We start from the raw sequence: 25,265 nt of genomic DNA on the forward strand, positions 1-25,265 counted from the left end.
TTTGGGAATATTGTGGGAAGGAGACTCTGGAAGAGGGATCTCTAGAGTGCTGGTGGGAGAAGGATCATAGATGTCTTTCCTTACTTCACGACTGAGTTGAGTCCTCACTGAGAAGACTGTCTCACCTGTTAAAGATAATAGTGAACACATTCACAATCTCCCTTGATAAACAATGCTGGTAACTGATTAATCTTAGAATGGTGATGTTCTTAATGTTTTATCTGATTATTAAGATAAGCCAAATTGTTCAGGCAGTTTACCTTCTAGTAACATCTGAGTATTATTCTGACACTGCCAAGAATATTAATGTTCTTTTTGGCATTTTAACATATAGATAAGTTGTTTTTTAAAGTAACTAAGCATTGCGTCCTGTTTCATAAAAAGATGCTCTTTGTTGGTTGCCTTTGAGAAGTCGTGACTTCTGAAAGGTCAGCTATAAAGTAGTGACCCCTTTTTTCTTTGGTCCCTTTTGCCTCTAGACTTTGTCCCCTCAGTCAGTCTCAGCTGAAGTGTTCTCATTTGAATTTTAAAGCTCTTAGCAGGCAGAGTCTTGCTATAATTTTGATCTGCTCTTTAGAAATTTTTTTATAAAAGTTGCTTCATGTTGGAATCTTGATCTTTAATTGGCATTGCTTTGTGTTGTAGTAGTGAGAATTTGAGATTTTTTAAATGTTAAAATTTCTTGTAGTGTTATTTTGATCCTCAGTTTAAAAAAATTAAATGATGAAAATGAAACACCAGGTGATGGAAATTTAAATTTCAATTATATTATTTTGATTGCCTTTTAGTTCAATACTATAGAAATCCAATAGGTTTTTAAGTACTTAAAAATAAAAAAGCAATATTTGAAATGGAACATGAAAGTCTTAGTGCTTTTACTATGCAGATAAGGTGGATATTTTCAGAAGTCAGTAATTACTAGATCTCTGATAGGATTGAACATAACCCAGAACCTCAGTTAAATTCTGTTCTTTCACAGTGGACTGTTTCTTTTAAAGTATACACGCTGCTGCCAATTTTAGAATCAGTGGAAACTTTCTTTTGTCAATGCCCTTTCTCTAATCAAAGTGCTTTTTTTCCCCCTACGTTTTGGTAAGCAAGTTATTTTCAGTGTAATTCTTTTTATTGTATTTATTTATTTTTCTTTTTTCTTCTTTTTTTTTAGTAGTCCTATTGCAGTAACATAATTCTTTTTATATTTGTAAAATTAAGTTTCTTCATTGGAAAAAAAGTATTAAAATATGAAAAGTTAATCTGCCCCCTCTCTTCAATCCTACCACCCAGTTTCTAGGTATTCTTCCAGAAGCTTTCCATGCACATATATAAACATATATACACACGTGCATGTATATACACACAAACACAATCAAGTGTATACAATTACATATATGTACACATACAGATTTTCTCTTTTATTATTTATTTATTTATTTTGAGATGGAGTTTCACTCTTTCACCCAGGCTGGAGTGAAGTGGTGCAATCTCAGCTTGCTGCAACTTCCACCCGCTGGGTTCAAGCGATTCTCCTGCCTCAGCCTCCCGAGTAGCTGGCACTGCAGATGTGTGCCACCACACCCAGCTACTTTTTTTTTTTGTATTTTTAGTAGAGGTGGGGTTTCACCATATTGGACAGGCTGGTCCCGATCTCCTGACCCCATGATCTGCCTGCCTTGGCCTCCCAAAGTGCTGGGATTACATGCGTGCGCCTGGCCTATATTTTTTATTTTTTGAAATAGGATCTCACTCTGTCACCCAGGCTGGAATGCAGTGATGCAGCCTTGAACTCCTAGGATCTAGTGATCTTCCCGTCTCAGCTTCCCAAGTAGGTGTGACTACAGGTACGTGCCAGGATGCCCAGCTAAGTTTTAAATTTATTTTTGTAGAGATGGAGTTGTCCACACTGGTATTGAACTCCTGGCCAGGCCTTAAGTGATCCTCCCACCTTGGCCTCTCAAGGTGCCAAGATTACAGGAATGAGCCACCACATCTGGCTTTACATATTTTTTACAAACAGTTCACTCTGTTTTCTGGGCTGGAGTGCAGTGGTGTGATCATAGCTCACTGTTATTCTGGACTTCTGGGTTCAATTGATCCTCCCGCCTCAGCCTTCTGAGTAGCTGAAACTACAGGTGCATGCCACCGTGCATGGCTAATTTTTTTTGAGACAGAGCCTCCCTCTGTCACCCTAGGTGGAGTACAGTGGCACAGTCTCAGCTCACTGCAACCTCCGCCTTTCAGGTTCAAGCGATTCTCCTGCTTCAACCTCCTGAGTAGCTGGGATTACAGGCACGCACACTATGCCCTACTAATTTTTGTATTTTTAGTAGAGAGGGAGTTTCACCATGTTGACCAGGCTGGTCTTGAACTCCTGATCTCATGATCCACCACCTTGGCCTCCCAAAGTGCTGGGATTACAGGCATTACACCATGCCTGGCCTACTGCCTGGCTAATTTTTAAATTTTTTGTAGAGACAGGGTTTCCATTCTGTGTTTCCATTCTGGTCTTGAACTCTTCCCTCAAGCAATTCTCCTGGCCTCCCAAAGTGTTAGGATTACAGGAATGAGCCACTGTGTCCGACCTGTAGGTTATATTTTTAGAAATCAATTGTGAGTTGGTTTTATGGCTCCCCATTCATGTATTCAGTAAATTCAACATTTATTGAGCACTGGCTGTGTATTTGGGACTGTTTTAGGTGTTGAGGATATAGCAGTGAATAAAACAAAATCCTGCCTTCAGTGACCACCTATTCTAATAAATCAATACATAACCCTGTAGTCTCAGCTATTTGGGAGGCTGAGGCAGGAAGTTTGTTTGAGCCCAGGAGTTCAAAGCCAGCCTTTGCAACATAGTGAGATCCCATCTCAAAATAAAAGACACAACATAATTTATCTTTCATGGTATTAGAGAAAAACAACAACAAGAAAAACCCAGAGGGTGATAAGCGTTATGAAGAAATAAATAAGCCAGAATGAGGGGTGTGCAGAGTGTGTAAGTGTGCGCCATGATTAGGAAAGGCCTCTGTGATAGGTTACACCTGATTAAGGTCCTGGAGGGATGCAGGAGGCACCTGGGAAGATAGCTGGGGAGGGAGTTTGAAGCATAGAGAAGAGGAAGCACAAACCAGACTCTGAGGCAGATATATCTTTGGTCAATTGGAACAACAGCAAGGAAACCAAGAGAGGTCAGAATGGTGGGGTTTTGGGGGGAAGGCAGGGGCGTGTAGCTCATGAAGCACCTTATAGATGCACCAACTAAAAGAATTTCAATTTGATTGTCTTCTCTTTACCATTTGGTAAGGATTTTGCATTTATATCCGAATGTGGGTTTTGAGCAGAGGAGAGAACTTGGCTTAATTTTAAAAGATCACTTTGGCCTGTGTGTGGAGGAGAGATTCCGTGGTCCTACAAGGGTGTAGCTAGTGAGGCCAGTTAGGACTGCAGTTAGAGATACAGGGTGGGTTTCTTGAGTAGCTCACAAAAGCCTCTGGCATCTAGTTTCTCCTGGATAGTCAAGGACTTTCTTGAGTCCTGGGTTCGGGCAGCTAAAGGTTATATTGGTCCAGGCCATGGTGTCAGGGTTTGCCTTTTTATTTTCTGGGTAACGATATTGTTATAATTAGCCAAGTGAGGCTCTGACCTCATGGTATGTCAAGCGTCTACTCATCCCCCCCACACTTTGTTGCAGAACTAGTGGGAGTCTGGAGCTGGGGTGGGCAGGCTGTAGCCTACAGATGAACTCAGGCCCACTGCCTGCTTTTTCGTACAGCCCCTGAACTAAGTAAGAATGGGTTTTGGACCAGCGCAGGGGCTCACGCCTGTAATCCCAGCACTTTGGGAGGCTGAGGCAGGCAGATCACCTGAGGTCAGGATTTCAAGATCAGCCTGGCCAGCAAGGTGAAACTCCGTCTCTACTAAAAATACAAAAATTAGCCAGGCATGGAGGTGCATGCCTGTAAGCCCAGCTACTAGGGAGACTGAGGCAGGAGAATCACTTGAACCCTGGTGGTGATTGCAGTGAGCCAAATCATGCCACTGCACTCCAGCCTGGGTGACAGAGCAAGACACCATCTCAAAGAAAAAAAAAATAGGATTTTACTTTTTTTTTTTTTAAGATGATATCTCAATATGTTGCCTAGGCTGGTCTCAAACTCTTGAGTTTAAAGGCTCTTCTTGTCTCAGCCTTACGAGGATAGGGGATTATAGTTTTTACATTTTGTAAATGTTGAAAAAAAATCAAAAGAATATTTTGTGACTTGTGAACATACACAACATTCACATTTTAGTGTCCATAAAGTTTTATTGGAACACAGCCACACTCATTCTTTTACATATTGTTTATGTCAGCCTTCCTACTACTTTGGCAGAGGTGGGCAGTTGCAATAGAAGCTGTATGGCCTGAAAAGTCTAAAACATTTACCATCTGGCCCTTTATAGGAAACATTTGTTGACCCCTGGTTTACAATGGTGGCGTCGCCCAGGCCTGGACTCCCACTTTACCACTCTCCAGCTGCAGGGCCTCAGGCATGTGTCTTCCGTAAGGCTGAGTTTGCTTGTCTGTAAGACAGGGATAATGAGCCCTGTGTTATTTGGTGGCTTCCAGGATCAGGAAGGGATGCCTGATTCTTGTCTTCTAACCAGCCATGCTAAACACCCTTGGATCCGCTGAGGATCACCCTAACTTACAGAGTGTTCTATTTCCCTGAAGGACTAAACAATAATTAGAACTTATTATTTAATCATGATAGCTCCGGTAGAACAGGTTTTATGGTTGGTGTGGGAAATCAAGTATTTAGGACTATCTGTGTGTGTTTTGTTTTTTGATTTTTTTTTTTTTTTTTTTTTTTATTTGAGACAGAGTCTTGTTCTGTCACCCAGGCTGGAGTGCAGTGGTACAGTCTTGGCTCACTACAACCTCTACCTCCTGAGTTCAAGTGATTCCTGTGCCTCAGCCTCCCGAGTAGGTGAGGTTACAGGCAGGCATGAGCCAACACACCTGGCTAATTTTTAAAAATTTTATAAGAGACAGGGTTTCTCCATGTTGCCCAGGCAGGTCTTGAACCCTGGCGTCAAGTGATTTGCCAGCCTCAGACTTTCAAAGTGCTGGGATTACAGGCATGAGTCACATGCCCAGCTGATCTGTGTTCATTTCAGAGATGCTTAACCCTGTTTTTTGTTTGTTTGTTTGTTTGTTTTTTCAGACAGGGTCTCATTTTGTCACCAAAACTGAAGTGCAGTGGTACTATCTTGGCTTATTGCAGCCTCGATCTACTGGGCTCAAGATCCTTCCACCTCAGCCCCCCAAGTAGCTGGGACTACAGGCATGCACCACCATGCCTGGCTAATTTTTTGTAGAGTAGGGGATTTGCGAAGTTGCCCAGACTATTCTCGAACTCGTGAACTCAAGGGATTTGCCCACCTTGGCCTCCCAAAGTGCTGGGGTTACAGGTGTGAGTCACTGAGCCTGGCTGTACCACTCTTATATGATGATATTAATGTCTGAGCTCCACCTTGGATAATACCAGGATTCACTACTTGGAGCTGATTGTGAGCTGGCAAGGTACTGCTAGGTTCTAGTAAGTGATTTGTTCTTTGTATCTATGCTAGAGAAAGAAATTTTAGTTTAACTATCCTTAACTCCGACTTAGTAAATTTGGGAGGTGGCTGGGGAGGCAATGGGTGATCAAAACTGGGATTCAGGAGATAGATCCTACAGATTGAGTATCCCACATATGAAAATCCAAAATGTGCCAAAATCTGAAACTTTTTTAGTGCTGACATGATACTCAAAGGAAATGCTCATTGGAACATTTTGGATTTTGAATTTGGGATACTCAAGTAGTACTATGCAAATACTCCAAAATCCAAAAAATTCAAACTCTGAAATACTTCTGGTCCCAAGCATGTTAGAAGAGACATCCAGGGCCGGGCGTGGTGGCTCAAGCCTGTAATCCCAGCACTTTGGGAGGCTGAGGCGGGCGGATCACGAGGTCAAGAGATCAAGACCATCCTGGTCAACATGGTGAAACCCCGTCTTTACTAAAAATACAAAAAATTAGCTGGGCATGGTGGCACGTGCCTGTAATCCCAGCTACTCAGGAGGCTGAGGCAGGAGAATTGCCTGAACCCAGGAGGCGGAGGTTGCGATGAGCTGAGATCGCACCGAGCCGAGATCGTGCCATTGCACTCCAGCCTGGATAACAAGAGCAAAGCTCTGTCTCAAAAAAAAAAAAAAAGAAGAGACATCCAACCTGTATTAAATCAGGGACAACTGTTTTAGTAATGTATTAAAAGTTTATGATTTTATATGAAATAAAATGGAAAGTACACTTTAAGAAAGAAAGTGAGTTATATGTGTTTATATTATCCAGTCACTCTTGAGGCATAACCAAGATGAGACCCTTGCCCTCAAGTAGCCAGCGAGCCATTCATGAGAGACGGTGAGATGCTGCCACTGTGGAAGGGAGCAGGTGGTGGACAGAACTAACACAGCCTAGGGTGTCCCAGAGGGCTTCTGAGGTCATGTCATTTTGGTCTACACTGCGTCTCCAAATGCTAGGCACAAGGACACAGTGGAAGTGGAAGTGGCAGTGACACCAGACTGTGTTAGTTTTTGTATTCTCCACTACCAGGTACTTTAATTTTTTTTTCAAAGCTTTACCTAAGAATGCTTTTGACAGGCTGGGTGTGGTGGCTCAGACCTGTAATCCCAGCATTTTGAGAGGTCCAGGTAGAAGGATTACTTGAACCCAGGAGTTTAAGACCAGCCTAGGCAACATGGTGACACCTCTTCTCTACAAGTTAAGAAAATTAGCTGGGCCTGGTGGTATGCACCTGTAGTCCCAGCTACTCAGGAGGCTGAGGTGGGAGAATTGCTTGAGCCCAGGAGGTCAAGGCTGCAGTGAGCCATGATGGTGCCACTGCATTCCAGCCTGGGCAACATAGTGAGACTCCATCTAAAAAAAATTCTGGTTTAATATATAACATGATAAATATTGATAAGTATAACTTACATAAAACAAAAGTTCCTTGGGTCCTCAAGAATTGTTGAGTGTAAAGGAGTCCTGAGCCCCAAAAGTTTGAGAACCACAGTTTTAGGGTACCAGTTTTCTTTTCTTTTTGAGATTGAGTGTCACTCTTGTTGCCCAGGCTGGAGTGCAATGGCGAAATCTCAGCTCACCACAACCTCCGCCTCCCGGGTTCAAGTGATTTTCCTGCCTCAACTCCGGAGTAGCTGGGGTTACAGGCATGTGCCACAACACCCAGCTAATTTTGTATTTTTAGTAGAGATGGGGTTTCTTCATGTTGATCAGGCTGGTCTCAAACTCCTAACATCAGGTGATCTGCCCACCTTGGCTTTCCAAAGTGCTAGGATTACAGGTGTGAGTCACCACACCCAGCCGGCTAAAGGCACCAGTTTCCAAGTCCTCAATTTCAGTGTGGACACCTAAAACAAGTAGGCCTGAGAACCTGCCTGTGGTAAAGGCTCCAGGTTCTTCTTTTACAATTCCAACACCCAGTTTACAAACGAAAAGCACTCCTCTCACTCATCCAGAACCTTACTAAGGTGCATTGTGTCAGGGTGTAAAACCCTGTGGGATGCCCGTGAAAGAGATGACTCAAAATATATGTGTGTGTATTTGTGTGTGTGTGTGTGTGTGTGTGTGTGTGTGTATTTTTTGAGACGGAGTATTGCTTTGTCACCCAGGCTGGAGTGCAATGGTGCAAGCTTGGCTCACTGCAACCTCCGCCTCCTGGGTTCAAAGGATTCTCTTGTCTCAGCCTCTCTAGTAGCTGGGATTACAGACATGTGCCACCATGCTTGGCTGATTTTTATATTTTTAGTAGAGATAGAGTTTCACCATGTTGGCCAGGCTGGTCTTGAACTCCTGACCTCAGGCGATCCTCCCGCCTTGGCTTCCCAAAGTTCTGGGATTACAGGCGTGAGCCACTGTGCCCAGACCTGACACAAATATTTAATAAAAATATTGTATTGAAAAATTTGTGTTGAAATATTTTAATGTATCATCCCTTTCTGCCTTAAATCAGGAGACTAACTAGTGTATTTAGCAGTCACTGGAAACCTTTTGATCTAAGTATTTTTTTTTTAAGAAGTACTTTTGAAAAAGTGAGAAAGTGAATGACTCTAAAGATGGGCAACAAATTCTATTGCAAAGTTATATGATTATCAGTTCTTTGCTTTTTAAAAATGTTTTATGAGGGCTCATACCTGTAATCCCAGCATTTTGGGAGGCTAAGGCTGGCAGATCACTTGAGGCCAGGAGTTTGAGACCAGCCTGGTCTGTATAGTGAAACCCCATTTCTACTAAAAATGCAGAAAAAATTAGCCAGGCATGGTGGTATGCACCTCTAACCCCAGCTACTTGGGAGGCTTAGACATGAGAATCTCTTGAACCCAGGAGGTAGAGGTTGCAGTGAGCTGAGATCATGCCACTACACTCCAGCCTGGGTGACAGAGCAAGACTCTGTCTCAAAAAAATTTTTTTTTGGCTGGGTGTGTTGGCTCACCCCTCTAATCCCAGCACTTTGGGAAGCTGAGGCAGGTGGATCACAAGGTCAGGAGTTTAAGACCAGCCTGGCCAACCTGGTGAAACCCTGTCTCTACTAAAACTACAAAAATTAGCAAGGTGTGGTGTCGTATGCCAGTAATCTCAGCTACTCGGGAGGCTGAGGCAGGAAAATTGCTTGAACCCGGGAGGCAGAGATTGAAGTGAGCTGAGGTCACACCATTGCACTCCAGCCTGGACAACAAGAGCAAAACTCCTTCTCAAAATAAAATAAAAAAAAAAAAAGACCACAAAATAGTCCAATCTGTTGAGCATACTTGACCATCTAGTAATAGCATCAGCCTTTTCCAAAAGATACAGAGAGTCTGTCCCTCAGTGTCCAGACAACTGTGTTCAAGACCATTTACCAGTAAAAGGAACTAGGGCTCTACAGAGAGAAGGTCTAGGGTCAGAGCCACCTATAAGGTGGGCCCAAGCCATAAGCTGCACCATGAGTCTGGGCATGCCATACCCATGCCACAGGCCTTGGGGGCTCTGCAGGGACCCCTCCAGTCAGACTGCCATTTTCTCCAGCTTGCCCTGGGATGTGATAGAAAATTATTTTTATTAATAATGAAAATAAAGCAGATTTCATGGCACAGAAAAGGAAAAAAATAATAATTACCTATCTACAGAGAAACATGGTAAAAGAACACTGCAAAGCTGCAATGAACAAAACTCTGGCAAAAAGTATAGGAAAACGACTTGATGTCCAGAAAGTGTAGACAGAGAAAGAGAAAGGGAATGAGAATATGTTATCTATAAATTATTACTTTGTTTTATTTTGAGACAGGGTCTCACTCTGTTGCCCAAGTTGCAGTGCAGTGGTGTGATCTCAGCTCACTGCAACCTCAACCTCCTAGGCTCAAGCGATCCTCCCACCTAAGCCTCCTGAGTAGCTGGAACATGGGTTTTGCCATGTTGCCCAGGCTCCTGGACTCGAGATATACACCTGCCTCCTGACCTCAGGTGATCTGCCTGCCTTGGCCTCCCAAAGTGTTGGGATTACAGGCATGAGCCACCATGCCCACCCCTGTTTTATTAATTATATGCTGAATTTTATAATATTCATGTTTTGATCAATTGCATCCTATTAATTCTTATAGTGGTAACTTGAAAAAAAAAAATTTGACACAATTTACAGTCACAGGAATTTTTTTTTTTCAGAGACAGAGTCTTAGGCCGGGTATAGTGGCTCACATCTGTAATCCCAGCACTTTGGGAGACTGAGGTAGCAGATCACTTGAGGCGCCAGGAGTTTGAGACCGGCCTGGCCAACATGGCGAAACCCAGTGTCTACAAAAAATTTAAAAAAATTAGCCAGGTATAATGGTGCACGCCTTTTATCCTAGCTACCTGGGAGGGTAAGGCATGAGAATCACTTGAACCTGGGAGAAGGAAGTTATAGTGAGCCGAGATTGCACCACTGCACTCCTCCAGCCTGGGCGACAGAGCGAGACTCCATCTCAAAACAAAAAAATAAAGGAAAGAAAAAAAGACAGAGTCTTTCTCTGAAATACAGTGGTGTGATCATAACTCACTGCAGCACCAAGCCCCTGGCTCAAGCTATCCTCCCGCCTCAGCATCTCAAGTGGCTGGGACTACACCGCACCAAGTAACACAGGAAATTTCAAATAATGAAATTGGAAGCTGATTTTTTGTTGTTGCAGAGAAATGTAATGGGGTGTTTGCAGAATTTCAAGTATAAAAATATATTACAGGGCTGGGCGCGGTGGCTCACGCCTATAATCCCAGCACTTTGGGAGGCCGAGGAGGGTGGATCACGAGGTCAAGGGATCGAGACCATCCTGGTCAACAAGGTGAAACCCCGTCTCTACTAAAAATACAAAAAAAAATAGCTGGGCATGGTGGCATGCGCCTGTAGTCCTAGTTACTTGGAAGGCTGAGGCAGGAGAATTGCTTGAACCCAGGAGGCAGAGGTTGCAGTGAGCCGAGATCGCCCCATTGCACTCCAGCCTGGGTAACGAGCGAAACTCCGTCTCAAAAAAATATATATGTATAATTTATATATATATATTTATTGCAGTAGGTCCTTTTAAACCTTGGTTATAGAAGTTTGTTCAGCAAATATGCTGAACACCTGTGTACCGTGTGCTAAGAACACAATGAGAAGAGAGGAAATAAGGTGGCTTCCTTGCCTTTGTGTAGCCTGGTCTAATTATGATTAGTTTGCACAAATCGTGTACATTGGGTCAGCTGCCACTGGAGTAAGGCAGACTGGCTCCTTCCAAACCTATTGCTTTCAAAGGATTCGTCAGAACAAAAGAATTCCCCTTTATGAGTTCTCTTTAATTTGGCCATAATTATCTTTTTGTTTGTTTTACAACAAAAATTTTTAGGTCAAAATTACAGTGTAGTGCATAAAACTTAAGTGTAAGACTTGATAAAATTTGACAAATGTTTAAAAAATATATCAGGGCAAAATTAAGTGGGGGAAGCAGAATGGAAATAAAGTATATGAAGAAAGTAACAATGTAAATTTTCTGTTAAAGGTTAGTATATATTTTTTAAAATGAGAGTTGGTAGGTATATCAAAACATGATATCTGGATTCAAAGCAGCTTTTTAAAAATACTTTATTTATTTTGGCTGGGCGCAGTGGCTCAAGCCTGTAATCCCAGCACTTTGGGAGGCCGAGGCGGGTGGATCACAAACAAGGTCAACAGATCGAGGCCATCCTGGTCAACATGGTGAAACCCCATCTCTACTAAAAATGCAAAAAATTAGCTGGGCACGGTGGCGCGTGCCTGTAATCCCAGCTACTCAGTAGGCTGAGGCAGGAGAATTGCCTGAACCCAGGGGGCGGAGGTTGCCGTGAGCCGAGATCGCGCCATTGCATTCCAGCCTGGGTAACAAGAGCGAAATTCCGTCTCAAAAAAAAAAAAAAAAAAAAAAAAAAAACACAACAACAACAAAAAACTTTATTTATTTTTTATTTTGAGACAGAGTTTTGCTCTTGTCACCCAGGCTGGAGTGCAGTGGTGCAGTGTTGGCTCACTGTAATCTTCACCTCCCAAGCTCAAGCGATTCTCCTTCCTCAACCTTCTGAGTAGCTGGGATTACAGGCACATGCTGCCACGCCCAGATAACTTTTGTATTTTCAGTAGAGATGGGGTTTTACCACGTTGGCCAGGCCGGTCTGGAACTCCTGACCTCAGGTTATCTACCCTCCTTGGCCTCCCAAAGTGCTGGGATTACAGATGTGAACCACCGTCCCAGGCAGAACATTTTTTTTTTTTTTTTTTTTTTTTTTTCCTGAGATGAGTCTTGCTCCGTTGTCCAGAGCTGAAGTGCAGTGGCGCCATCTCGGCTCACTGCAATCTAGCCTCCCTGGTTGAAGCAATTTTCCTGCCTCAGCCTCCCAAGTAGCTGGGATTATAGGCGGGTGCCACCACACTTGGCTAATTTTTTGTGTTTTTAGTAGAGACGGGGTTTCACCATGTTGGCCAGGCTGGTCTGAATCTCCTGACCTCGTGATCCGCCTGTCTCAGCCTCCCAAAGTGCTGGGATTACAGGCGTGAGCCACCACATCCAGCCTTTTTTTTTTTTTAATTTGAGACGGAATTTCACTCTTGTCGCACAGGCTAGAGTGCAGTGGTGCAATCTTGGCGCACTGTGACCTGTGCCTCCAGGGTTTAAGTGATTTTCCTGCCCCAGCCTCCCAAGTAGGTAGGATTACAGGTGCAGGCCACCATGCCTAGCTAATTTTTTTTTTTTTTTTCCTAGTAGAGACGGGAATCTGTTCTGTCGGTCAGGTGTGTCTCAAGCTCCTGACCTCTGGTCATCCACCCACCTTGGCCTCCCAAAGTGCTGGGATTACAGGCATGAGCCACTGTGCCTGGCAGAAACTCCATTTCTTTTTGTGCAGCAGCAGCTCCATTTTTGTAATGATGTGTGGGGAATTTTGAGTCACATCTCAAGCACCAAATTAAGGGCCAAATTGACTTTAGTTGGTAGTTATTGTTATATATGTCATTTTAGAACCAAATAAGTGAAAAAGCAGAATTTTTCAGCCCTTAGAAAGATTAAAATTACTTTTATTAGCTGACAGTGTAATATACTATGGGCTTTTAAAACAAATTGTACCTATTTCTCAATCAACCTGTATACATTTTGTTGTTGTTGTTGTTGTTGTTTTTTGAGACAGGGTTTTACTCTTGTTGCCCAGGCTGGAGTGCAATGACGTAATCTTGGCTCACCACAACCTCTGCCTCCTGGGTTCAAGCGATTCTCCTACCTCAGCCTCCTAAAGTGGTGGAATTACAGAAGTGAGCCACTGTGCCTGGCTGTGAAGCATGTGTTTCTTTTATTTCACAGATTGATTTGTTCTGCTTCTTCAGTTTTTGATAGATACAGTGAAGAAAACACATTTTGATTGGCATAAGGATTTTGGTTTTTAAATGCTTAAATGTTGCTTTATTTTCAACAGTCACTTACATTAGAAAAGAAAAAAGAAATCTTCAGAGCATTTGCTGTAATGGCTTAGCACCAATATTTTAATAAATTATACAGGTTAGGCCAGGCATGGTGGCTCACCTTGTAATCCTAGCACTTTGGGAGGCTGAGGCAGGTGAATCGCTTGAGGCCAGGAGCTTGAGACCAGCCTGGGCAACATGGTGAAACCCCATCTCTACTAAAAATACAAAAATTATCTGGGCATGGTGGTGCACACCTGCAGTCCCAGCTACTTGGGAGGCTGAGGCAGGAGAATTGCTTGAACACAGGAGATGGAGGTTGCAGTGAGCCAAGATCACGCCACTGCTCTCTAGCTTGGGGGACAGAGCGAGACTCTGTCTAAAAAGAAACAAACAAAAAAAAGGGCCTGGAGTTTGAGACCAGCCTGATCAACATGGTGAAACCCCATTTCTACTAAAAATACAAAAATTAGCCAGGCGTGGTGGGGTATGCCTGTAGTCCAGCTACTCAGGAGGGCGAGGCAGGAGAATTGCTTGAACCTGGGAGGCGGAGGTTGCAGTGAACTGAGATTGCTCCACTGAACTCCAGCTTGGGGGAAAGTGTGAGACTTTGTCTTAAAAAAATAAAAAAGAAAGAAACATATGCTTTAGAAAGGTAGAAGAGAGGGGGTCCAAAGTGGCTCCCGCCGGAGGTCATGGCGCTCGCGAAGGCGAGGTCATCAGTTCAAGGCTAACCTGAGCAACCTCATAAAGCTCAAACTGATTGGCAAAAAAAAAAAGAAAGGTAGAAGAGGAAATTATGTGTAAAAGTCATTATAAAGTCTTCAGGCATATAGAAAACAATGGATGATAACACAATGAACATCTGTGTACCCACTACCCAACTAAAGAAATGAAACATTAAAAATGCCATTGAGCCTGTAATCCCAGCACTTTGAGAGGCCAAGGTGGGTGGATCACCTGAGGCCAAGAGTTTGAGACCAGCCTGGCCAACAGGGTGAAACCCTATCTTTACCAAAAAAAATACAAAATTTAGCCAGGCGTGTTGGCACATGCCTGTAGTTCCAGCTACTGAGGAGGCTGAGGTGGGAGAATCACTGGAACCCAGGAGGAAGAGGCCGCAGTGAGCCAAGATCGTGCGAGTGCACTCCAGCCTGGTCAACAGAATGAGTCCTTGTTTCAGAAAAAAAAAAAAAAAAAAAAAAAAAAAAATTGCAGTTGAAGTTAACCTAGTGCCTCTTTCCCATTGAAATCCCTTTATTTCCACAGAAAGTGGCACTCTCCTGACTTTGATGTTACTTCCATGTACTTAAAAATACATTTAATATATGATTATGGATCGACATAAAATATAACATTGTTTAGCATAAACTATTTTTATAAATGTTATAATCAATGGAGTCTGCAGCTTGCCTTTTTAGCTCAGCTTCATGTTCATGTTTGATTTCTATGGCCGTAGCCCTTACATTATAACTGTAATGTAGTAGGTATTGATTTATTTGTTCTTTTGTTCATAGAAATTTTGCTATTACTGTAGTGCTCCAATAAATAGTTTCATTCATGTCTCAGTGCACATGTAGCAAACTTTCCTTAATGCATCTACCTGGGATTGGAGTTACTATATTGAAAAGTATGAGCATCTCTTCTAGATGTTTCTAAATAGCTCTCCAGATAGTTCTACTGATTTATATTCTTTTTTTTTTTTTTTTTTTTGAGACGGAGTTTCACTCTTGTTACCCAGGCTGGAGTGCAATAGCACGATCTCGGCTCACCGCAACCTCCACCTCCTGGGTTCAGGCAATTCTCCTGCCTCAGCCTCCCGAGTAGCTGGAATTACAGGCACGTGCCACCGTGCCCAGCTAATTTTTGTATTTTTAGTAGAGACGGGGTTTCACCATGTTGACCAGGATGGTCTTGATCTCTTGACCTCGTGATCCACCCGCCTCGGCCTCCCAAAGTGCTGGGATTACAGGCGTGAGCCACCGCGCCCGGCTGATTTATATTCTTAACAGTAGTGAATAGGAGTCCTGTTGTTCAATATCCTTGCCATTTCTGCATTTAGTCACACTGTAGCACTTTGCTAATCTGGTAGATAAGAAATATATCTTGCTTTTTTTCTGGTGCTTTCTTTGTTTTTTTCTTTCTTGCTTTCTTTTTTCCTTGAGATACAGGGTCTCACTCTGTCACTTAGGCTGGAGTGCAGTGGTAAAATCATGGCTCACTGCTGCCTCAACCTCCTGGGCTCAAGCAATCCTCCTGCCTCAGCCTCCCAAAGTGCTGGGATTGCAGGCATGAGCCACTGCATCCAGCCTCATGTCTGGGTTGTTTTGATCAGCATAATGTGTAAAAACATTTATCTACATGTTGTTTGTATTATTAAATTCCTTTTTTAAAAATTGAGATATTCACATAATAAAATCTACTATTTCAAGTGTGCGATTTGGTGGTTTTTAATGATATGCACTACATTGTACAACTATTATCACTATTCCAGAACATTTTCACCACCCCAAAAGGAAACCTACCTGTTAACAGTCACACCCTGTTCCCCTCCTTGCACCCTGGCAACCATCTGCTTTCTTTCTCCATGGATTTGCCTATTCTGGACATTACATAGGAATATAATTATACAACATGGAGCCTTTTGTGTCTGGCTACTTTCACTTAGTTTGTTATCAAGATTCATCCATGTGGTATTTCATTCCTTTTATGACTGGATAATATTCTATTATATGGTCATATAACATTTTGTTTACCCATTCATCAGTTGAACATTTGTATTGTTTTTACTGTTTAATTGTTATGACTGCTAAGAACATTTGTGTCCAAATTTTTGTGTGAATATATCTAAATTTTTTTTTTTTTTTTGAGACAGTATCACTCTTGCCCAGGCTGGAGTGCAGTGGCAAGATTATAGCTCACTGCAGCCTTGAAGCCCTGGGCTCAAGTGATCCTTTAGCCTCAGCTTTCCAATTAGCTGGTACTATAGGCATTTATCACCATGCCTGGCTAATTTAAACATTTTTTGTAGAGTTAGATCTCACTGTGTTACCTAGGCTGGTCTCAATCCTTCTGCATTGGCCTCCCAAAGTGCTTGGATTATAGATTTGAAAGCCACCCCATCTGGCCCCTCCCATCTTTTTTTTTGAGATGGAGACCTGCTCTGTTGCCCAGGCTGGAGTGCAGTGATGTGACCACAGCTCGCTGCAGCCTCAACCTCCCACCTTAGTCTCCTGAGTACCTGGGACTACAGACATATGCTACCACACCTGGCTAATTTTTTGTGTTTTTATAGAGACAGGGTCTCACTTTGTTGCCCAGGCTGGTTTCAAACTCCTGGGCTCAAGGCATCTGCTTGCCTCAGCCTCCCAAAATGCTGGTATTACAGTTGTGAGCCACCATGCCTGATCCTGACTTTCCTTTTTCTTAGTGGTTGATTATACATTCTGGGTACTGATTGTGCATTGCAAATATTTTCTTTTATTTATTGGTTTATTTTAAAATATTTGTAGAGACAGGGTTTTACTATGTTGCCCAGGCTGGTCTCGAACTCCTGCAATCCTCCTATACTAACCTCAGAGTATCCGGATTATAGGCGTGAATTCCATGCCTGGCTGCAAATATCTTCTTTCTGACTGTGGCTGGTATTTTTACTTTGTTTTAGGTGTTTTTGGGCTTATAGAATCTGTACATTTAAAAAAAATTTAAACAATTACTTTGTTACTTGAGTACATAGACAAATTTATGCTACTGGACAGAGGCTGTAGATGACTCATATTTCCACCTGAGAGGGAGGACTCGCTTTGTCTCATAATATCAAGCCAAATAGTGAATCCAACTCTATCAGAATCAGACAGAATTTTGTGTCCTTATCCTTTCTGTTCCTCTGAAGATGCTTTCAGACAGCAACTGCTTTCTTAATTAAATGGTAGAGATCTTCAGGGAGATCAGGAGCAAGTCCTTCACACTTGAGAATTCTAAAGATTTTATTGCCCGTCACAAAATGTACTTGTGTAACACCATGTGAGTCTCTCAGGATCACACTGATTTGTGAAGGAGTCAGGCCTTCTTGGCCAGTTTGTAAATCTTCTCCTTCAGTTCATCAGATGTCAACTTCAGCCAAGGCAGGGATGCAGCAGTGATAGGGCAGATCCAACTGGGACAGGACCTTCCTGGGAGCATGCATGCCACCCATGATGGCAGCAGTCAGGTAGCAAAAGGAAGAAGCTGTACATTTTAATAGACAAATTTATCAGTATCTTTTTTTATGGTTAGTGTGATATTTTTTTTTTTTTTTGGCAGAGTCTTGCTCCATCGCCAGGCTGGAGTGCAGTGGCGCATCCCAGCTCACTGCAACTTCTGGTTTCAGGCAATTCTCCTGCCTCAGCCTCCTGAGTAACTAGGACTACAGGCACACACCACCACGCCTGGCTAATTTTTTTGTATTTTTAGTATAGACGGGGTTTTACCATGTTGGCCAGGATGGTCTCGATCTTTTGACCTCATGATCTGCCCACCTCGGCCTCCCAAAGTGCTGGGATTACAGGTGTGAGCCACTGTACCTGGCCGGTTAGTTTGATTTTTAACTTATCTGAGAAAACATCCAATATTGTCTTCAAAATCATAAAGATTCTTTTATATTTTCTTTAAAGTTGTAAATACATTTATAAGTAATTTACTTAACTTTTACATTTCAAATTGAGACTGTAGTCCACCTATACTTATAATAATAATAATTATTATTATTTTTTGAGATGGAGTCATGCTCTGTTACCCAGGCTGGAGTGCAGTAGCACGATCTGGGCTCACTGCAATCTCCAGTTCCCAGGTTCAAGCAATTTCCCTGTCTCAGCCTGCGGAGTAGCTGGGACTATAGGCATGCACCACCATGTCCAGCTAATTTTTGTATTTTAGTAGAGACAAGGTTTCACCACATTGGCCAGGATGGTCTGGATTTCCTGACCTCATGATCTGCCTGGCTTGGCCTCCTGATGTGTTGGTATTACAGATCTGAGCCACTGCGCCTGGCCTAGTCAACCTATAACTATTTATGTGAGGAATTTAATTTTATTCATGTGTATAACACTTTCCCAGCACTATAGCATAGCCCAATATGTACTTCACTAATCTCTAAAGAGCCTCATTTGCCATATATCTTGTTTATGTGGGTATATGGATTTACTTCTAGGTTCACTATTATATTAATTCTAGCATCAACACTATACTGTCTTAATTACTGAAATAATATAATCAGCTTATTAACTTCCATGAGAACCCTTCTTGGGAATTTTGACCACATTACACTAAAATTTTTTGCATTAAATTTATGGATTAATTTGGAGAGTTGGCATTTTTACATTATTTGGTTTTATTATCCATGAACATAGTATATATAATTCTACTTCACTGTTATTTAATGCCTTTCAATAAAGTTTTATGGTTTTCATCTAAAAATTATTTTATACCCTTTGTTAGATTTGTATCTGGGTACCTTATAACTTGTGCTGCTATTGCTGATTATATTCTTTTTTAAAACTACAATTTCTGCCTTTTGCTAATGTAGCTGTACAGTTGATTTTGTACATTCATCATTTATGTAGCAATATGGACTGTTCCTAATTTATGATGATTCATTTTAAGATTTTTTGGTTTATGATGAGTTTACTGAAATTTCACTTCATTGTATGTCAAAGAGCACCTGTACTTTTCATTTATTCTAATAACTCATAAAATCTGTTTTTGTTGTAATGTAGACAATGGTATTATCTGGAAATACAGTCTTTGCAACCTTTATAACACCTTTGTCTTGTTCCAGTGGTTAAACCCTTTAGAGTTGTACTGATGCGAAGTGGTGACTGCTGGCATTCTTGTCTTTTTATTTTTAAATACATTTTTAGATCATACTTGCTAATTTATGTAGAATTTTTGCATATATGTTTCTAAATGAGATTGGCCTATAGTTTTTCTCTCTTGTACTCTCTGTTTGGGTTTGGTATCAAGCTTTCAGTAACTACAGTCTCAACCTCTCCAGGCTCAGGCGATCCTTCCATCTCAGCTCCCCAGTAGCTAGGACTACAGGTGCATGCCACCATGCCTGGCTAATTTTTGTATTTTTTGTAGAGACCGAATTTTGACATGTTGTCCAGGCTGGTCTTGAACTCCTGGGCTCAAGCAGTCTGCCTGTGTGGGCCTCCCAAAGTGCTGGGATTACTGCTGTGAACCAGCACACCTGGGCATGATTTCACTAACTTTTTTTTTTTGAGACAGAGTTTCACTCTGTCACCCAGGCTGGAATGCAGTGGCATGATCTTGACTCACTGCAACCTCTGCCTCCTAGCCTCCCAAGCAGCTGAGATTATAGGCATACGCCACCATGCCTGGCTCATTTTTGTATTTTTAGTATAGATGCGTTTTCACCAAGTTGGCCAGGCTGGTCTCAAACTCCTGACCTCAAATTATCCACCCACATTGGCCTCCCAAAATGCTGGGATTACAGGTGTGAGTTGCTGTGCCCAGCATTTTACTAACTTTTTTTTCTTGAGATGGAGTCTCACTCTATCGCCAGGCTGGAGTGCAGTGGCGCATCGCAGCTCAGTGCAACTTCTGTTTTCCCGTTTCAAGCAATTCTCCTGCCTCAGCCTCCCGAGCAGCTGGGACTACAGGCACGCACCACCACGCCCGGCTAATTTTTTTTGTATTTTTAGTACAGACAGGGTTTCACCATGTTGGCCAGGATGGTCTCAATCTCTTGACCTCGTGATCCACCTGTCTCGGCCTCCCAAAGTTATGGGATTACAGGCGTGAGCCACCACGCCTGGCTCACTAACTTATTAAAATGAGTTGGTGACTGCTTTTTAAATTATTTGGGATAATGTTTTATAAAATAGGGATTATTCATTCTGGGTATTTGATAGAACTTGCCTGTAAAATCATCTGGACCTGATGTACATCTTTTGGTGGATAGATTTCAAAGTGTAGATTCTTTTTTTTTTTTAATTTTTGTAGGACCGTTCAGTTTTTCCAGTTTTTCTAAAACTGAAAATTTTGATCTGATTCATTTTTCTGATAAATTGTCCATTTCACCTTAATTTCATATTTATCTTCATGGAGTGGTTTAATGTATTTTTATGTTTTTATAAAAGGTCTGTTTTTGGCTGGGCACAGTGGCTCACGCCTGTAATCCCAGCACTTTGGGAAGCCAAGGCAGACGGGTCACCTGAAGTCAGGAGTTGGAGGCCAGCCTGGCCAAGGTGGTGAAACCCTGTCTCTACTAAAAATGCAAAAATTAGCCAGGTGTGGTGGCAGGCACACCTGCCACCTTAGCCTACTAGGGAGGCTGAGGCAGGAGAAGTGCTTGAACCCAAGAGGCAGAGGTTGCAGTGAGCTGAGATCGTGCTACTGCACTCCAGCCTCGGCAACGAAGTGAGACTTGGTCTCAAAAAAAAAGTAATTGCGGTTTTGCCACTAATTCCCATGGCAAAACCCACAATTAACTTTTGTAGCAATTTACCATTCTCTACCAACAGTGTACAGTTGTGTGTTGCATAAGGACAGGATATGCGTTGTTAGGCAATTTCCTTGCTCTGTGAACACCATAGAGTGTCCTCACACCAACTGAGATTGTAGTATTGCCTACTACATACCTCACCACTTAGGCTGTATGGTTTAGCCTGTTGCTCCTAGGCCGCAAACCTATGCAGCATCTACTGAATACTGTAGGCAGTTATACCACAGTGGTAATTACTTGTAAATTTTGTGTGTGTGTGTGTTGTGTGTGTGTGTGTGTGTTTTTGAGATAGAGTCTCTCTCTGTCACCAAGGCTGTAGTGCAGTGGCACACAATCTTGGCTCACTGCAACCTTCGCCTCTTGGGTTCAAGCAATTCTCCTGCCCCAGCCTCCCGAGAAGCTGAGGTTACAGGCAGGCCCCATCACACTTGACTAATTTTTGTATTTTTGTTAGAGACAGCCTTTCACCATGTTGACCAGGCTGGTCTCGAACTCCTGACCTCAGGTGATCTGCCTATCTCGGCCCCACAGGATGTTGGGATTACAGGTGTGAGCCATTGTGCCTGGCCTCTTTGTGTATTTAAATGTACCTAAACAGAGAAAAGGTACAGTAAAAATGCGGTATTGTAATCTTATGGAACCACTGTCATATATATGATTCATCGTTGACAGAAATGTCGTTGTGTGGTGTATGATTGTATACAGTTTCAGTTACTTCACAAACTTGGTGTTACTGGTCTTACAAATTTTAGTTGTTCTGTCAGGAGTGTAGTAATATCTCATTGTGGTTTTAATTTCTCTGATGACAAAGAGTTGATCATCTTTTTCATTAGCTTGTTGGCCTTTTACATAATTTATTAAGTGAAGTATTTGTCCACATATTTAGCCTATTTTTTTTAAAAATTGGTTATTTTTGGCCAGGCGCAGTTGTTTATGCTTGTAATCCCAGCACTTTGGGAGGCTGAGGCAGGTGGATCACCTGAGGTTGGGAGTTTGAGACCAGCCTGACCAACATGGAGAAACCCCATCTCTACAAAAAATACAAAATTAGCCAGATGTGGTAGCACATGCCTGTAATCCCAGTTACTCAGGAGGCTGAGACAGGAGAATTGCTTGAACCCAGGAGGTGGAGGTTGCAGTGAGCTGAGATCACACCGTTGCACTCCAGCCCGGCAACAAGAGCAAAACTCCGTCTCCAAAAAAAAAGGTTATTTATTTTTGCTATTTGAGATTGAGTTTTATGAGTTCTTTGTGCAATCTGAATACTAGTCCCTTGGCAGATGTGTTGTGAATATTTTCCTCTAGTTTCTGGCTTGCTTATTCATATTCTTACTGGTGTCTTTTATTATACTAAAGTTTTCAATTTTGATAAAGTCTAATTTATCAGTATTTTCTTTCATGCTTTTTCTGCCCTATATAAGAAAGTTAGCCTATTTCCCAAGTCACAAAGATTATTCCTATGTTTTCCTCTAAAATCTTTCTTTTTATTTTTGAGACGGAGTCTTGCTCTGTCGCTCAGGCTGGAGTGCAGTGGCGGGATCTTGGCTCACTGCAACCTCTGCCTCCTGGGTTCAAGCGATTTTTCTGCCTGAGCCCCCTGAGTAGCTATGACTACAGGTGTGTGCCACCATACCCGGCTAATTTTTGTATGTTTAGTAGAGGTGGGGTTTCACCATGTTGGCCAGGCTAGTCTCGAACTCTTGACCTCATGAGCTGCCTGCCTCGGCCTCCCAAAGCTCTGGGATTACAGGTATGAGCTACCACACTCCGCCCCAAAATTTTTATAGGCTGACGCCAGTGGGTCACTTGAACCTAGGAATTCGAGATCAGCCTGGGTAACATGGTAAAATCTCATCTCTGCTAAAAATACAAAAACTAGCTGAGCGTGGTGGTCAGTGCCTGTAGTCCCAGCTACTTGGGAGGCTGAAGTGGGAGGGTCTCCTGAGCCTGAGAGTTAGAGGTGGTAGTGAGGCATGATTGTACAGCTGTATTCCAGTCTGAGTGACAGTGCTATATAATCCCAGCACTTTGGGAGGCTGAGGCGGGTGGATCACAAGGTCAAGAGTTCAAGACTAGCCTGGCCAACATAATGAAACCCCATTTCTACTAAAAAATACAAAAAAATTAGCTAGGCATGGTGGTGTGTGCCTGTAGTCCCAGCTACTCAGGAGGCTGAGGTAGGAGAATCACTTGAACTCTGGAGGTGGAGGTTGCAGTGAGCCCACATCACACCACTGCACTCCAGCCTGGGCAACAGAGTAAGACTTTGTCTCAAAAAAATAAAATAAAATTAATTGAATACTCCTAAAAAATAAAATCTTTATAGTTTTTACTTTTACACTTAGTACTACATCTCATTAATCTTTGTGTGGTTTGAAGTAAGGATAGTAATGCATTATCTCTAATTGTTTTTTAATCAGCACACCAGATATATAATTTTGTCCTAAGCATTCCATTAGACTGATAAGACAGTTGAATTCCCTAATGATAAAATTTATTGTACCATGAATTTAGTCAAACAGCATATTTTCTGAGTACCATGATTAGGCAATGTAGTGATTTTTTTTTTTTTTTTAGACACACAGCACCACTTGCTTCCTAGCTGGAGAGGCAGACTGCTAAATGTACAATCACTACCTGATGTGTTACATGCATTGCTAGAGATAAGCACTGGCTGCTGTAGGAACACCAGGGAGAAACTCAGCCATGCTAGCGTACCTAAGATAAGGATTCCCTGGGGTGATGATGCTTGAGCTCAGACTTGAAGGCCTGGTTGATGTTGGCTAAGAAAGGAGGGTAGATGTGCAAAGGCAAGAGGTGTGAGAAGATTGGGGACTGTGTTACTTTCCATTAGTTGGAGCAGATGGTGCAAGGCGGAGAGTGGCAGATCTGAAGCCTTGCATGATAACTCATGAATATTAGCTCTTATCTGAGAGTTGGGAGTCAGCAATACCTCAGTACTCAGAGTATTTGAGTATTGCTGTTTTTAGTACTGCGAATGTTTTTGTATTCATGACTGCAGACTTAAACCCTTAGCTTATTGTTTCAGGAAGACCTTATATATAGTCTAGATACTTTGAAATGTCCCTACTTTGATTAAATCTCTTGTTTTGGCCGGACTTAGAGGCTCATTGTCTGTAATCACAGCACTTTGGGAGGCCCAGGCAGGTGGATCATTTGAGGCCAGCAGTTCTCAACCAACCTGGGCAACTTGTTTAATGTACATGTTGGAAACTTTGTGTGCATAGAAGTATCATTGTCCTGATGTTTGCAGTGAGTACCTAGTACACAGTAATTAAGTAAAAAGAATCTGAGTTGAGCACTGGACAAATTAGTTACCTGTGGTTAGAAAATAGAAAATAATGGTATCAGAATGAACTACCTCACTTTTCTCAAAAATATCATCTGTTGAGGCAGCCTCTGCTGCAGCCACCACCAAGCCCGCCACCGCCTCTGAGCAGAGGATGGCTATGCTTCCCACGTATGCTGATCTTGGCAAATCGCCAGGGATGTGTTCACCAAGGGCTATGGATTTGGTTTAATAAAACTTGATTTGAAAACAAAATCCGAGAATGGATTGGAATTTACAAACTCAGGCTCTGCCAACACTGAGGCCACTAAAGTGACTGGCAGCCTGGAAACCAAGTACAAATGGACCAGATATGGCCTGATGATTATGGAGAAATAGAACACTGACCACACACTGGGTACCAAGATTGCGTGGAGGATCAGCTTGTGTGTGGACTGAAGCTGACCTTTGATTTGTTGCTTCTCACCTAACACTGGGGGAAAACATGCTAAAATCAAAACCTGCTATAGGCAGGAGCATATCCACCTGGGTTGCACTGTGGATTTTGGCATTGCTGGGCCTTCCATCTCGGGTGCTCTAGGGCTGCGTTATGAGGGCTGACTGGCTGGCTACTGGATGAATTTTGAGACCGCAGAGTTTTAAGAGACCCAGAGGAACTTTGCTCTTGGCTACAAGACTGATGAATTCCAGCTTCACACTTACTTGAATGATGGGGCTGAATTTGGCACCTCTATTTCCCAGAGGTGAATAGGTAATTGGAGACTGCTGTTAAGCTCGCCTGGACGTCGGGAAACATTAACACTCACTTCAGAATAGCAGCCAAGTATCAGATGGACCCTGATGTCTGCTTCTTGGCTAAAGTGAACAACCCTAGCCTGATAGGTTTAGGATACACTCAGACCATAAAGTCAAGCATCAAGCTGATGCTGTCAGCTCAGCTGGATGGCAAGAACGTCAATCAATGCTGGTGGCCATGTCTAGGACTAGAATTTCAAGCATAAATGAATGTTGTGTAGTTGTTTAATTTTAAACTCTTTTGCAGTATAGCTACGTTCAGAATTTAATGTCTCTTTAAACATATGTTTGAGATGCAAGTATTGCTGAATATCGTGCTAGACCTCCAGGTTAAAGATGATTCAAAAAGAGTGCTACCTTTTCAGAGATACAGAAGAAATCCAGTTCTAAAAAAGATCCTTTTAGCTGTAGACTTGGGGGGAATTTGGTGGCCCTTCTAGGGAGGATGGGTTTAAAAAAATCTAGAAATGGCTGCAAGTGGAAGCTGATCAAGTGTAGGCACTTGATAAATTTGTATTGAATAAATGAATGAAACTGTGACTTCCTGATAGTTGAGCCTTGGTTTCCTAACCCCAGTTGTTGAGAGGCTCATTGCTTCATGTGTGTACAAATTCACCTGACAAGGGATTTTTTATTTTTATTATTTATTTATTT

The 25,265-nt window shown here is 42.4% G+C and overlaps 1 protein-coding gene and 2 pseudogenes across 2 annotated transcripts in view; 2 read left to right on the top strand and 1 right to left on the bottom strand.

The window, feature by feature from the left end:
• The window catches only part of KCNG3 (potassium voltage-gated channel modifier subfamily G member 3), a 56,988-nt gene that overhangs the window by 8,957 nt on the left and 22,766 nt on the right, over positions 1-25,265 (top strand). The gene's annotated exons all lie outside the window — the stretch shown is intronic.
• LOC108588254 (small ribosomal subunit protein uS15 pseudogene) lies at positions 16,747-17,194 on the bottom strand (annotated as a pseudogene).
• Positions 23,837-24,944, top strand: LOC144579313 (non-selective voltage-gated ion channel VDAC1 pseudogene; annotated as a pseudogene).

The sequence above is a fragment of the Callithrix jacchus genome, chromosome 14, assembly GCF_049354715.1.
Source record: "Callithrix jacchus isolate 240 chromosome 14, calJac240_pri, whole genome shotgun sequence".
In the NCBI taxonomy this organism is placed as follows: Eukaryota; Metazoa; Chordata; class Mammalia; order Primates; family Cebidae; genus Callithrix; species Callithrix jacchus.